Genomic DNA, 16,588 nt, shown 5'->3' on the forward strand with positions numbered 1-16,588 from the left:
TGTATCAGCTCAGGGATCAGGCGAAAAGTCACAAATTGCATGTGATTTCGATCCGATCTGATGTGTGGTCCCATGTGCATTGGATCAAGGGCCCTAGATCGCAAGAACTGCACTACAGATTTTTCCGATACGGCAGTACTTGCATGCAAAATATTGCATGAAAAAAAGACAGCATGTTATAAATCACATGGGATCCTGCCTCCCAGGAAGCACCCTGGGGGATCGAAGGAAATCTAAGATGACTTCTTTCTTAAGCTGCCCATACATTTATGTGACTTCTCAGAGGGAGATGTCCCAGGATTTATTGATTTGCCTTAAAAGAATGCTGTGTCAATCGGAGTTATTCAAGCAATCAACTTAAGGCGGATGTACTAGTATCACTTCTGCAATGCGGTACATCCCACAACTTACTGTATCCAATCAAACTGCATATGTACAAACATATGTCTTTAGTACCGCAAAGGACAGCTCTCCTGATAACAGCTGTTCTTTGCAATGTTGATACTTAAGGGTGATACTTTAAGTTACTAGATAATAATGTATACCGTTTTATATTACTGAATAAAATATTATACTGCAATGCCTCAACAAATAAAATAAAAAAAGATTAAATTAACTAACAAAAATACTATTATTTTTCATTCATAAGTTTGAATTAGCAACAACAACAAAAAATAGCAAAATACTGTGAAATGTGAAAAATTCATATTCAATAGTCCATGGAAGCAGATCTGCTGTAATTTCACTATAAATTTTAATTAATCAATTCTGAGCAGCTGAAGAACTTGGGGCAAATCCCTTTATTTTCAAGATAAAAATTTTAGTATTTGGTTCATAACCCCTGGGTCATTTGAATGATGACTTAGATGCTTGGGAGTTTTTAAATATTTTTAATTAGCCAATAATGACATATCATTTTTGGGGAGAAGAAGTGCAAATTGATTGAAATAGCATACAAATTATAGGACAGGTATATTGATTGGGGTGCAGTCAGGCAAGATCAATTAAACTTTTTTTCTGTAATCTCCATAACTCAAAATTTCAAATCGATATACAGTGGGGTGTATTCAATGCTTTTTGCGAGCTGTGACAGCAAGCAGTGCTGCATGCTCGCTGTCACAGCTTGCAGGGTCAGTATTCAACTTACCCCCTGCACACGCCATTTCCCCCTCGCTAGGTTTTTGGAGCGAGGGGTAAACGGCGTATGCAGTCACTAGAATAGTGAAACTCGTGGCTAAATGCAGCGGGATCCCTGCATTAGCCTTGAGCCTCGTTGTTTGGGGGAATCATCGCCATCATCGGACAGCAAGGATTCCCCCGGAACGATGAATAGTTTGAGCAGCCGGCGCAGGGGTTAAACAGGATCGCTGAGGATCGCTTATTTTCAGCGATCTTCGCCGCTTAGCCCCCTCGCTGGCTGCATTGAATACACCCTTTTGTCAGACTTTCAGCCCTAAAGCTGATGTGAAAATACAAATCACTCTTACTGAATACAATAGAGAAAACCCAGGTAAATAGAAAACATTTCACTTAAATATGACCTGGTCCTGTTTCTTTGGAATCTGACCCGTAGCTACCACTGTGGGTCTCAAGACACCTATGCCAATAGGGGTATTCGCTCTAACCATCAACAACGTTACAAAACAGAATCAAGATGCTATTCAGTTTTCCAGCTGTACTGGAGTGTCCCCAGCATCTCCAAGGTCCATCCTCTGCCATCTGTGGACCAGGTCAGTGACCAGTGAGGGTCAACAGACGACAGCAACTAGGCATCTCCAAAAAAACACAACTGATCCAGATGCCGCGTTGATGGAACTTGGTAGTGGAAGCAGCATGCTTACACACTACAGTGGGTGGAGTAAGTAATGTACATTGAAAATCCGAGCCATTCTTTTAACGTATGTGTTCAAGGCTCTAATGACATCCAAAGAATCTGGGATAATTAGGATTATCTGCACCAGACAGAAACCCAATAGGCTGATTGAGGTGGGACGCCGAGGCCCCCTTCGTCAGGAACTGCTGTCGCGTTCTGAGCCCCACTCTATCCTCATAAAAATAGGAGGTATGGACTCTTTTACAACAAGGCTCCTAATTCCGATGCTCATCTTTGCCAAAGCTAAGGCCAGTAGCACTACCTTCTTCCACATAAGGTGCTTCACATCTATTGTCGACAGGGGTTCAAAATTCAACACCACATCCAGATCCCACGGTGCCTTAGGCGGCACAAAGGGAGGTGGAATATGAATAAATTATTGGAGAAAGGTCTGCATAAGGCAGAAGTCTGAACCTTTAGGGATCAGAGACACAGGCCTAAATCCAGACCTTAACTTTTATTGTAGTCAAAATATATTTAAGAATAAAATCGACACACATTGACACTGACCCAACATGAAAACAACATACAGTATATTAGAAGTACACAGCACTATCAAGGTACTTGTACTTAGTTATTCCCTTCAGCGAGAATAATTATGTGTAAAACACTTATTGGAGCATGCATAAGGATTCAATATGCACACTTCATTCTTCTGAATTTAGGAATGGGCACAAAGGTTGGATGGATATCTAATGATATCTATAAGCAACACACTGCAAAATATTTCGTAAACTGTCACACTTTCAAAGAGATATGTATTGTCAAAGTATAATGAGTCTCTGCAAATATATATATATATATATATATATATATATATATATATATTTGCAAAGACTCATTATACTGTGACAATACATATCTCTTTGAAAGTGTGACAGTTTAGTCAGACGCCTCCTGACGAAGTCTTGAATGACGAAACGCGTTGGAGCGGAGTCTTCTGACGTACAGGATCCTGTACGCTGTCCCATCTGAGCTCTCCTGCTGGTACACGCTGACGCCGCTGTTCTTCTACTTACTATCAACATCGATGTTGATAGGTATCAGTGAGAGCTTGGAGCATGACTAAAGCAGCTCGTCAGCACATCAATATCAGCTGTGCGACCTACTATAAGTATAACACCGGTACTTTGGATGGCCACACCCCCTGACGAAGTCCCCAGATGACGAAACCGGTTGGGCATGGCCTAAACTGACAACGCTGTGCTTTTGGAGTTCCTGACCACAGAGGCCCTGGCTATTCAAGTCGTTGGTGCACCAACGATATCACTGTGGCAAGCTGTTTGCTGTTATCTATGATGTATGTGAGCCTGCACTTTCAGTAAAATTTGTTTTACATTTTGCTCATATCTGCGCTTTTTCATCAATTTCTTTCTAATATATATATATATATATATATATATATATATATATATATATATATATATATATATATATATATATATATATATATATATATATATATATATATATATATATATATATATATATATATATATATATATATATATGTATATATGTCTGTGGACATCCCATAGATTCACATTCCGTTCGAATACCTGACTGTTCAGGCTCCACTCCCCGGGATGGTCAAGACTGAGGAAGTCCGCTTTCCAGTTATCCACTCCCAGGATAAATATGTCTGAGACTGCCGTCGCATGCTGTTCCATTCAAGAGAGTATCTTGGTGATACACCCTCCCCCAGCCATTCAGACTGGCATCTGAAGGATCCAATTGGGGATTCCAAAGCTTTGGCCCACCAGGAGGTTTTGAGACTGCAGCCACCACAGGAGCGATATCCTTGCCTGAGGGGACAGACTTATGACCTTGTGCATCTGCAGGTGAGACACTTGCTCAAAACATCTAGCTGAAAGGTTCTGGTATGGAACCTTCCATACTAAGCAGCCTCGAATGAGGCCACCATCTTGGCCAACAACCGGATACAGAAATGGCCAGATATTCGGCTTGGATGGAGCACCTCTCCGACCAAATTTTGAAGATCTATTACCTTCGCTGAGGGCAAGAACACTATTTTTCCATCGTGTCCAGGATCATACCTAGAAACTGCTGGGACTTTGGTACATTTAAAACCCAGGCATGGTGTGACAAGACCTGAATCATGCGGTTGTGCACCTGATCCAACCAAGCCACCAACTGAATTTAATCAGGAGGTCATCCAAGTATGGGACTATATTGATTCCCTGAGTTCTTGGCAAGAACATCATCCCCGCCATCACCTATATACGCGGGACCATAGACAGTCCGAACGGTAATGCCTGGAACTGGTAGTCCTGGAGGGCGAATCTCAGATAAGTCTGATAAAAGGAGGCCAAATGGGTATGTAAAAAGGTAAGTATCCTTCATGTCCAGTGAAGCCAGGAATCCACCTTCCTCCAATCCGGATATCACCGCTTTCAATGATTCCATCTTGACTTGAAAGACTTTTAGGTAGGGATTCAGATATTTCAAATTCAGGAAAGGTAGTACGTAGCCATCCGGGTTTGGCGAAACAAACATGTTGGAATAGTAGCCCCAGACCCCTTTGATGTATTGGGACTGACACGATAACCAGAGACTTGACCAACTTCAGTATGTCCTGACTTGGGACAATTTGAGCCTCCTCCACAGCCGGTAGGCCCGACTGGAAGTAGCACTGAGGTGTAGAACTGTAGAACTCCAGCCTGTAACCATGAGAAATAACATCCCTGACCCAGAAATTTAGGCACGAGGTCTCCCACACGTGGTTTGAGTGCCAAAAGTGTTCTCCCACCTCGGGAGTTTCCCAGGGTGTTTGAACACAGTCATGCTGAGTGCTTGGAAGCAGCGGTACTGGAGCTGCATTCCTGAGCTCCTGCAGTTGCAGGTTTTCTGAACTTACCGTGGTACCCCTGTGAGCATTAGATGCACCTCTTGCTCTAGACCAAAATCTGGGAGCTCAAAAGGACAGCTGAGCTGTTCCTGGAAAGGAACGGCGAACATGTGGGTTTCCAGTCAGAAGAAAGGTAGTCTTCACAGCCATAACTTTGGAAATCCAGTCATCGACTGCACTTCTGAATAATCGTTCACTTGAGAAGGGAAGAGATTCCATGTTGCACTTTGAGTCAGCATCCGCAACTCACGATCGTAGCCACAGGGCCCTACGGGCTTGCACTGCCATAGCAGAGTTTCTCGCATTTATAGCACCCAACTCTTTTTGCACCTCACAAAGGACTTCAGAAGTGTCTTGTATGTTTTGTAATCTCTCAGCAATCTGCGCCACAGACACGTTGCCTAATATGTGTTCCTGCACCTGTGTTGCCCAGGGGAACATAGCCTTAGCCATCCAGCAGCTAACCAGGACTGTGATGCCCCACTCCCACACCTTTCTCCCGGAAGGTTCAAATGGAAAGGTAGAAATACACCTTTTTGAAACCTGAAATCTTTTTCCAGGGTTCGTCCATTCAACCTTAAATGTGTCCTCTAAATTCTTTTGTTCAGGAAAATAAATCTTGGCCCTCTTTTGTGATGCAAAAAAGGGTCTTCCTCTACAGGGTCCACAAGCAGAAGGTCTAACACCTTCCTTATAGCAATAATTAAAGGCTCGGAGCCCTGTAATAGGGACTGAGGCTCCTCTGAGGGGTCTAACTCCTTATCCCCCTCCTCATCGAGGCAATGGCCGGAGGTAGGAGAAAAAGTATCCACTCTAGCTGACAGGACTGAAATTTCCTGCTGCATTTTCTGTGTTTGCTGCACATTTGCAGCAACCTGAGAGGACACATTTCCCAGCATAGCCTTCATACTGCTGGCCCAGGAAGGCTATTGTGAATCACCCTGAGAAATACCACTGAGTTGTGGTGATATACAGTACTCACATGTCACCTGTGAGACAGACCCAGGAGAAAAGTTTGCACTGCAAACCATGCATGTCAGTTTGTTCACCATCTTGGAAAACTGTAAACCACACGTACACACACACACACACACACACACACACACACACAATATGTATATACTGTATGTGTGATAGATTACGGATCTGGTAACACACACTTACATGATGTCTGAAGACTGATAACTCCTGATCTGGGACGCGTTTCGTATGTAAAGGTATAATTGTTAGTTGTAATTCTCATGTATGTTATATCCATCAGCTGTAACACTAGACTGTTAGGAGAAGTATCTATTTGCTGTAACTATCTAGATTACTTAGTATCTGTACTAAGTATATGTTTGTTGTAAATATTCATACTGCACTTATAAATATATGCGGTTTTATCTTCCCTTTGCTAATTAAACCGGTTTTGTGAGTTAGACCAAAATACAATAGTATATACAGCTGTGCACTCTTTTTTTTTAACGGTATTAAAGTGTGCATACCCACAACAAAGGTATGCTATGCTAATAGATGCAGTTTGCATCTGCTATAAACTATCTTATAATGTTTATTAAGTTATAGAACATAATATATATTTATTTACAATTAACAGTTTTTTTTTTATATAGCACACACATTATGCAGGTATTTACAGAGAATATTTGAACATTCACATCAGTTCCTGTCCCAGTGGAGCTTCCAAGCTATATTCCTTACACCAGGGATAGCCAACTCCAGTCCTCGAGAACTACCATCAGTTAACATTTACCAGGTCTCCTCATAGAATAACAAGTTTAGTAATTATCTATACCTGTGGATCTTTTGTAATTTGCCAGTGAGTAAAGAGTGCACCTGATGGGTGGTCTGGAAAACATGAACAATTGGTAACTCTCTAGGACGGGAGTTGGCTACCCCTTCCTTACACAAACACACATTTATTCTAGGGTTAATTTTTGTTGGGAGCCAATTAACCTACCAGTATATTTTTGGATTGTGGGAGTACACAGCACTCCTTTTCAAATGAAGAAAATATTCTTTTTTCTTCATTTGAAAAGGAGTGCCGCCCTATTGGTACCCTGGTGGTTACACAGTTTTCCTATATACTATCCTGGTCCGGCACCCATACCATAGAGATCCAGTCAAGTGTGCGAGTTGCATATGTATACATACATACACACACACACACACACATACATACATACAAACACAGAGCGCCCAGCACTCACTACAACAAACTAACTCACCTTAACATTCAAATAATCAATTAAATAAATAATGGGCTTTTAGTTCATTTAGTTAGTTTGTTGTAGTGAGTGCTGGGCCCCCTGTGTTTGTATTTACTAGAGTGTGTGGTCACAGGCCACAGGCTACGCTTGGCACGCTAATTTATTCTCCCTCCAGGGGTGTCGTGGACACCCACAGAGGGAGAAAGTGTCGAGATTTCGGCGGTCGGGATTCCAGCGTCGGGATTCTGAACGCCGGGATCCCGACCGCCGGGATTTAAACTGCATCCCCTGTTTTGTATTTACTAGAGTGTGTGGTCACAGGCCACTGCACCCCACCCTGGGAAGTGTGTTGGTACTTTTGTATCTATATATATCTGAATCTATACACACATATACATGGAAGTAGTTCGGCACTCCTGCTGATGTTGTTGATATCCTGTGGTGCCTTCCTAGGATTAATAGTCACTGGAAGCCCTGTGTCCCTGAACCCAGGTACAATAAGGCAGGCGGCACTCCAACGGTGTAGTGAACAAAAGTGTTCTGTTTATTTCATTGCTCTGGATGCCTACGTTTCAAGACCGAAGTATTTTCATCAGGGCGTGCAATATGACAAAGAATAAAGTGCTGTGTCCTCTTCTGCACAGCACAGCACTTTATTCTTTGTCATATTGCACGCCATGATGAAAAGACTTCGGTCTTGAAACGTAGGCATCCAGAGCAATGAAATAAACAGAATACTTTTGTTCACTACACCGTTGGAGTGCCGCCTGCCTTATTGTACCTGGGTTCAGGGACACAGGGCTTCCAGTGACATAGGAATATATATATATATATATATATATATATATATATATATATATATATATATATATATATATATATATATATATATATATATATATATATATATATATATATACAGTGGTCGAAGTGGGGCGGTATACGGGGGTATGCCATACCGCCACTTTAATCTGAAGATAAAAAAAACAAACTTTTTTTTCCCCCTCAGGATGCTCTCTGATCACTCAGCAGCGCATATTGTGCTTTTGTAATACCCCTGTACAACGGGGCAGTCTGACAGGGGACGTTGATGGACAGGGGGGTGTCCGAAGGTGCGCACTATATTCACTCTTTACTTTTCCATACCCCCACTTCAAAATTTCCACTTCGACCACTGTATATATATATATATATATATATATATATATATATATATATATATATATATATATATATATATATATATATATATATATATATATATATATATATATATATATATATATTCCTGAGTTAGAGAATTGTTGTGAGAAGGGACCTACATCAAAATCTCTACAGTACTTAGCGGCTACACCAAGTTTCCAGTACCTCTTCTTGAAGGCTGGGCACTAATGGGTTTATTTTCTAAAGTGGGAGTTCTTTTGAAGATAGGATATTGCCCATAGCAACCAATCAGAATTTACTTATTTATGTAATACCTTCTAGAAGATAATAGAAAGGATGTTGCTATAAGCAACTAATCAGATTCTACAGTACTTGTATACTTTCACGGCTCCCATCGCATGCCATATGTAGTGGCATGCGATGCGATTTTTCCGGGATTTTTATGAATTTGTTGTAAAAATCGCATGCCATGCGATGCCATGCTATTTTTATCACAAATGCATCCAAATGCATTTAACCCCTTCCCGACATTGCCTTTTTTGTCAACTTTTTTATTTTTTTTCCTCCTCGCGTTCAAATAAGCGTAACTTTTTGAATTTTCCGGCTATATAGACACATGAGTGCTTTTTTTTTGCGGGACAAGTTGTACTTTTTAATGGTACCATTTACTATACCGTATAATATTCTGGGGAATCAGGAAATAATTCAATGTGGGGTAAAAAGAAAAAAAAAACGCAATTCCACAATTTTGCGCTGGTTACGTTTTTTTTGGAGTTCATAGTTCGTTTAAAATGATGGGTTATCTTTATTGTATGGGTCGTTACGATTCCGGTGATACCAAACTTAAATAGTTTTCGATACGTTTTACCACTAAAAAAAAAAATAGAAAATTTTACGGTTTTTCTAATTTGCGTCGCCATGTTCTGCGGCTTATAACTTTTTTATTTTTCCACCTACGGACCTAGGTGAGGGCTCATTTTTTGCGGGCTGAAGTGTACTTTTTAATTAATACCATTATGGGATATGGGCGACTTTCTGATCTCTTTTAGTTATTTTTTTTGGGGTAGGCAATGCGACCAAAAAACGTAGTTTTGGCGTTGGGAACTTTTTTCCGTTTACGCCTTTAACCGTGCGGGATAACTAATGTTATAGGTACTTGTGAGTTATCCGGGCGCCCGATTTTTTGATTGTATGCCTTAAGTTAAGGCATACAATCAGATGCGATGACCCGATTTTTCCATAGGAATCAATGTTAAAATGATTCCTATGGAAAAAGGGGTCCTTTTCATACCCCTACTATCCAAGTGGGCATGGAGTTGGATATAAACCTGTGGCGAGCGTAGCGAGCCACCGAGCCCGAAGCGTGGCGAGCGAAGCGAGCCCCGCGAGGGGACGGTATTCCGTGTCCCCTTGCGGGGCTCGCTACGCTCGCCACGCTTCGGGGCCGGTGGCTCGCTACGCTCGCCACAGGTTTATATCCAACTCCATGCCCACTTGGATAGTAGGGGTATGAAAAGGACCCCTTTTTCCCACTGAATTCCATGTTAAAATGGACTCAGTCCATTTTAACATTGATTCCTATGGAAAAATCGGGTCATCGCATCGCATCCGATGGTCGCATGCGATGCGATGCGATGTCCCGATCCGACCCGATTTTGAAATCGGGCGCCCGGATAACTCACAAGTACCATGTTATATTTTAATAGATCGGACTTTTAGGAACGCGGCGATACCAAATATGTTTATTTTTTTTATTTTTTATTTATTTTTATTCGTGAAATGGGGAAAGGGGGGTGATTTGAACTTTTAATATTTTTTTTTTTTTTTTAACTTTTTTTTTTTTTTTTTTTTTACTTTTACTACAAGGCCCCCTAGTGTACTTGACCACTAGGGGGCGCGATCGCCTGTACTAGGTTCAGCCATAGAGCTCTATGGCTGAACATAGTGATTTTCAGCACTTCCTATTACATCCTGCCTCAGGCAGGATGTAATAGGAATGCTGACACGGCCAGCACAGGGGTCTACATTAGACCCCTGGCTACCATGGCAACCGATCGGCACCCTCCGATCTCGCTGCGGGGGGCCGCGATCGGCGCCGGAGGGGGGCGCCCCCCCTCCGATCAGCTATTTAAGCACTGCGGGCGCTTTGCCCGCGGTGCTTAAAGGGTTAAACGGCCACGATCGGCGAACTCGCCGCTCGTGGCCGTGAGAGCAGGTGCCTGGCTGTAATATACAGCCATTACCTGCTCTCTTTCAAGCCAGCTCACTCCGTGAGCTGGCTTGATTCCCCCGCAACCGACATATGACGTAAATGTACGTCATATGTCGGGAAGGGGTTAAATTAGTAGCAAACATGTTAAATGCACCCCAAATGTCTTTTTTCACACTGTACCACCCCCACTATCAACGCCAACCCGAAGTGTGGCGAGCGCAGCGAGCCCGCGAGGGGCGGCGGTACGCGTCCTACGACCTTTTCATACCCCCACTATCCACGTCAGCATGGAGTTGAGAATAGAAAGTGTGGCGAGCGCAGCGAGGGGACGCAGATACCTGTGAAAAAGCAAGTAGTGAAGCGCGCGCCAGCAGCACGGCTGTGCGGGCGTATTCCTCCATGCGCTTTCTCCACTAGCCATACTATAGACTCAGCACCTCAATATAGTCAGCCCTTTTCAGGGCTCTAATGTGATTGTTTAATATTGATTTTTGACTGTATGTTGCTATCTTTGTGATAGTGCTTTGGCCGTTTTCCAACGGATCGGACTGTCACGCCACTAGCCCACCCTGTTTAGCAGCACACCGCACCATTGAGTGGGTGTTCCGGTATTAACCACTAGTGTCAGAGGTGACATACCCGGCACTAATGTGTATGTATTTCCACTGGCTTGCTAAACAGTGAATAGTTGGGAACCACATGTGGCCGCAAATTGCTAATTAATGAGCTACTGCAAACTGCCAGTTATTAAATCGTTGCCCCCCTCAAACTGTCATATATCAATAGGGTTCTCACCCTCAGAATACAATGTACACCTATTTCTGATTGAGATTTTGGAGCAACACAAATATACTTTCTGGCACCCAATGTATCCAGCAATACAGTAGATAGAATATTAACCTCTGAAGGGAAATACTCTACACACGACACCATCAGTTGCCAAGTAGTTCTCTCCCCTATTATAAATACAAGAGGTAATCCTTACAATATCTGTATAAGATCATTGTGTGCGACACACAATCATTTATGACGCTGAGTCTCTGCTAGAATAAGAGAGATCGTACAGCGCATGCAGAGAATCCCTGCACGTGCTGTTTTTAAAACACGCACCACCTTCACTTGTTTGTGTCACAACATGTATGTTATTACTATTTTGCAGCTTTTTAGAGATACCTAATAAAAGTTAATTCTTATTGTTGCAATTTATTGATCTAGAGGTGCACCACACCTTAACACACTGTTTCTTCCTTGTGCGATATTCATTTAGTGTCAGTGGTAGCACACCCCTGACAATTTATTGGCCACAGCCACAAATTTAAAGCAGGGGGCCACCCTATCAATCTTGAAATAAGGGATCCATGAAGACTCCCCCACATGTCCTAATTTATAGACAGTATAGGTAATGAGCACAAGACTGATCCCCAAGGCAAAGCAGCAATAGGTCAGATAACATTATGGTGTCCAACGTGTAAAAAGAACCTCTGGTCCAGATCGAGAGGTCAGTTCAGAGAAAGCACCAGATTAACCAAGGGCTGTTCTCCAACGGTGAAAGTCCAGCGATACAACTTGAGCGCTTGATATTGTGCAGATCTGAACCAATAAGCAGATACATCATGCCGAAATAAACCACCCCTCATATCAAGAAAATTATATTCTGCTTTGACTAAACATTTATTCTATGTACATTTACAGTTTCTTCAGAAAACTATACCATTTTGTCACCATCAGAATCGAATCAGAATCCATCAATAAACCATCTTCAAAGGAGATCTCGGACTTCGTCACAATCTTAGCAGCAAGGGTTAACTAAAAATAGGATGGCCAATCCCATGATCGGCAGGATCCTGGGATTTGGCCCCAAAATGTCTGGGATTTCAAACCCGGGATTGGAGTATCCAATCCTGGGATTTCGGGATTAGACTGTCAGTCTAAAGCCGGGCAGCATCTGAGCACTCGCTCAGATGCTGCCCGGCTGTTCCCGACCCTGGCGTGCGGCCTGCGCAGTGTGACTTGGTCATAGGTAACACCGCATAGGCACCTCGGCCTCCCGATCAGCGGTCCCAGCGGCCGATTGCCTCCCGCGGACCATTCCCAGCGCACGCTGACTGCCTCAACGCTGCCACGCGCCCCGCTCCCCCAAGTCATTCCAAACTGACTCGCTGTAAGTTGGTGTGGCTCCCATATTTGAATTTTGGACTGTGCTGCATCCCTACCTCTGGAGCCACCACTGCCTGGCAGACCCTAATACATTAAGAGATATAGTAATTTTCTTTCTAAATCCAATCTTTACTCTCCATAGTTTTGTATTTAGTTTCACATTTTGATAAGGCCAAAGTTAGACATGTGTTCCATTACAGTCAAAGATATAGACAGTACAAAAAAACGTTACCCCTTTGTTTCTGAGACCTGGTACGGTTTAATAATCAATATAGAAAATCTCAGAGTATAAACAAACTGTCAGATACTTATCTAATGGGGCTTACACACTGGGAGATTTCTGCTTAATTTCTAAGCAATTTGGCTAGATTGCTTAGAAATTAAACCCAAATCGCTCAGTGTATCCTCTATAGCGATGGCGAAGCACAGCCCCATGCATCACTATTGCTGGTCTAGATCAGGGGTAGCACACTCCAGTCCTCGAGAGCTAGCAACAGTTAACGTTTTCCATGTCTCCTCACAGAACCACAAGTGAAGTATTTAGCTACTGTACACCTGTGGATCTTTAAAAATGTGTTAGTGAGTAATGAATGCCCCTGTGTACCTGTGAGGTGAGCTGGAAAACGTGAACTGTTGGTAGCGCTTGAGGACTGGAGTTGGCTACCGCTGGTCTAGATCATTCAAGCATGCAGTATATTGAGCAGTTAGATTGCTTAGCAAGAGAATGCAAATTGTCTGTTTTTTTAAATAAGTGATCTGAGCAATCTACATCCCCTCACTCCTGTAATACCCACCCATTATTTAAATAATTTTTTTTTTTGCTTAACACAAAATTTCCCATACTACATCTCTTGCTCAAATCTCCCCGTGTGTATGCCACATAACAAGCACATGGCGTTAGCAGAAAAGAGAGAAGGAAAAGAGCTTTACAATCATCTCACCCAATTCTCTTTTCTTAAGCTGATGGACTGAACCTGCTCATCGGGTCCTCCATGCTGAAATCCTTTTCAGTCCTCCAGATGCCTTAATTCAGTGCATTCCCCTGACAGAGGGTAGGGGCTGAGCATCAGCCTCTAGAGTTCATACAGGGTGAAAGAGGCTGAACCAGTCAACCCTCATTGATTAGAAGTACAATATGATTGTTCCTGGATGCAACTTCTAGGATCTGTAACACTACCACTGTGCATTCTGGGCCTTCCAACTATGATGCACTTCCAGTCAGCTTTTTTTCTGAATCCAGCTGCAAATGCTGCTCATTTCACCACAACAGCTCCCACTTTCCTTCCTGTGTCCCTTCTGCTCCTGAGCCCGGCCAGCTGAACAATGCTTTCAAACCTCCCCAAGAAATCAGGCAAACAGCGATGATGCTTTTTTCCTACACCAATGTTTCTTTATGATAGAGTTCTTTTTCTCCCGTAATCAAACATATTTGTGGAAGAGAGAGAAAAATACAATATCTAGTACGTCTGTATTCTAGATCGTATTTAGGTGAATATATGAAGGGCCCAGAAATGCATACCCTTACTCACATAGAGAGAAGTGAGAACCTGTGCAAAAAGGTATCTTTAGAAATGGATTCCGCCAAGGGATTAGGGTTTTGGATAAAAAAAATCCTCTCCTTCCATATTACGTAAAAGCTGGTCAAATCTATTTCTGGACCGATAACTATTGTTGACGGTGATTGTTGGGTGGTGCAGGTTCTGCGCATGTGGCCACGGCGTGGCTCCAGGTACCACCTTATTTTTTCCCATCTTCCAGATACCACTGTTTTATGCACTGTTAATAAATGTTTTAAATTGAGAGAGATTCTCTCTTTATTTTTAAACACGCACTGGAGTTCATGTTGATAGCACAAACTACGGGAATTATTCCAGTGCTTAAAGATACCTTTATAGGAGTTATCCAAGTGTATTTTATGTGAGTACGGTACATTCATCCAATTCCACCTTTTTGCACAGGTTCTCACATCTCTCTATATAAGTGAGGGTACACATTTCTGGGCCCTTCATATATTCACCTAAATACGATCTAGAATACAGACGTACTGGCGAGGTGGGCCGGTGGAGACGGCGGGGGAGGCTTTGGGGACCCTCGCCGAGCTCCGTTGCCACGGGGTGTGCGGGCGTCTCGTGCGCCATCCACAGCAAGGACAAGGCCTCTGTAGCTTGCTGCATATGGGGCTGCAAAGCCACAGATCAGTCAGAGGGGGAGATGTATGAAGCAGTAAATAGAGTGGAGTAGTGTGCCAATGTTACCAATGGCAACTTGATAAGTGCAACTTCAAAGCTGATTGGCTGCCATGGGAAACGCCTCCATATATCTCGCCCAGAGTGCCCATGTTGACCCCTATCCACCATTGAAAGCATGTACAATTGGCATTTGAGCATCAGAACATACAGCGGAGAAACATTGGGCTCAGACACTTGCCACCTACCTGAACATAGATGCAAAAAAAAGTACACCCCTTCATGCCAATGGTATCTCCTATTGGCATGGTCTCTTTGAACAGGATAATGGCCCTGCCACACAGCTAAAAATCTATGAACATAACAAAGCTTTGGAGTGAGATACCACAGGACACCTTCGGAAGTCTTGAGGAGTCCATAAATGGACGGGACAGAGTTGGTTTCGCAGAAAGAGTAGAATCTACACCACATTAGGTTGATGGTTTTCAGGATATGGCTGATGCAAAAAAAATCCAAAAGCTCATGCAGGTAAGATTGCTAGGGTAGGTAGATCACTAGAGTATGTAGATCGATTAGGTAGATAGATTTCAAAATCAATCTGCTCACTATAGAGAATATGTCCTTTGTAATGCCCTCCCATTCTAAAGGCACCCATACACCAAGTGGAGAAGTCGCCCGCATTCCTCTCTTGAGCTGCCCAGGACCTTCAGGATGGCATGTGATATATCGTATGCGGTCCTTTCACATTCGATATTGAATGCGATCCAAGCCTGCCTGGCTGGGATAAGATCCAACATATTGCTTCTGCAGCAAGTGTGAATCAAAGGCTCCTGTGCGAGGAGCACAAGATCGCACATCGCAGCTGACCTGCTGCCAATTACATGCAATTTGGAAACATTTCATGCACATGAAGAAAAAAAAAAGTTGATACTTGTGTATTATCAGGGAGCCCCTGATTACTTAGTAGTGTATTGAGAATACCAATACAGCACTATGCTGGCTACGTAAACTACGCAAGTGGCTCTGGAGCCCTAAAAAGACACAATGCTTAATATCCCCACTATCCACGTCATAACCCCAGTATCCACGTCAGCGTGGAGTTGATTTTATAAAGCGTGGCGAGCCCCGTGAGGGGACGTGGATATGCGTCCCCTCGCCACACTTTATAAAATCAACTCCACGCCGACGTGGATACTGGGGGTATGACGGGGATAGTGGGGGTAAAATGGCTGGTCTATACTTACCCTCCTCTGGCCCGGGCACCGCGTTGACTCCCTGGCAGTCGCATTCAGTCCCCCTGCTCAGGCACTCGCCACAGACACTGTACGCAGGTAGCTTAGTGCCGCTGGGGGAGCAGGGAAACCATGTGATGCGCCGCCAATTACGTAAAACGTCTGCTGTGAGTGCCAGAGCAGGGGGACTGAATGCGACTGCTGGGGAGTCACCGTGAATCGATGGGAGTCAGCAGGGATCGACGCAGTGCCCAGGCCGGAGGAGGGTAAGTATAAACCACACCACCCTGCTGCCTCCTGTATTATCACGGCGCCGGCTACGCTGACAACGTAGCTTAACCGGGCGCCCTGATAATACACAAGTACCAAAAAGTCCAAATCACACAAGAATGGCCTAGTGCAGTTTTTTCCAGTGGCACCTCAGGGTGCCTCAGGAGACATGCATGGGTGCCCTGGGTTGGTGGTGCAAAATTATTTATAGTCAATGTAATAGGCAAAACCAATGCTGGTGGAAGCTAATAGAACAATATGTGGACAAGCAGAAGTGAATTCTGTCCCTTTCCACATAACCGGGCCTAAAGGTGCCCACAGACGCATCAATTATCGAATGCGTTTTGTACTTTTTAAGCACAAATTGCATCTTATGTACAATTATTGGATGGTGTTTATAGGCTTGTGCGATGCG

General features: G+C 43.3%; 1 protein-coding gene across 5 annotated transcripts in view; it reads right to left on the reverse strand.

The window, feature by feature from the left end:
• Positions 1-16,588, reverse strand: part of ANKS1A (ankyrin repeat and sterile alpha motif domain containing 1A) — a 145,849-nt gene that overhangs the window by 94,647 nt on the left and 34,614 nt on the right. The gene's annotated exons all lie outside the window — the stretch shown is intronic.

The sequence above is a fragment of the Crinia signifera genome, chromosome 2 (assembly GCF_055691185.1).
Source record: "Crinia signifera chromosome 2, ASM5569118v1, whole genome shotgun sequence".
Taxonomy (NCBI): domain Eukaryota; kingdom Metazoa; phylum Chordata; class Amphibia; order Anura; family Myobatrachidae; genus Crinia; species Crinia signifera.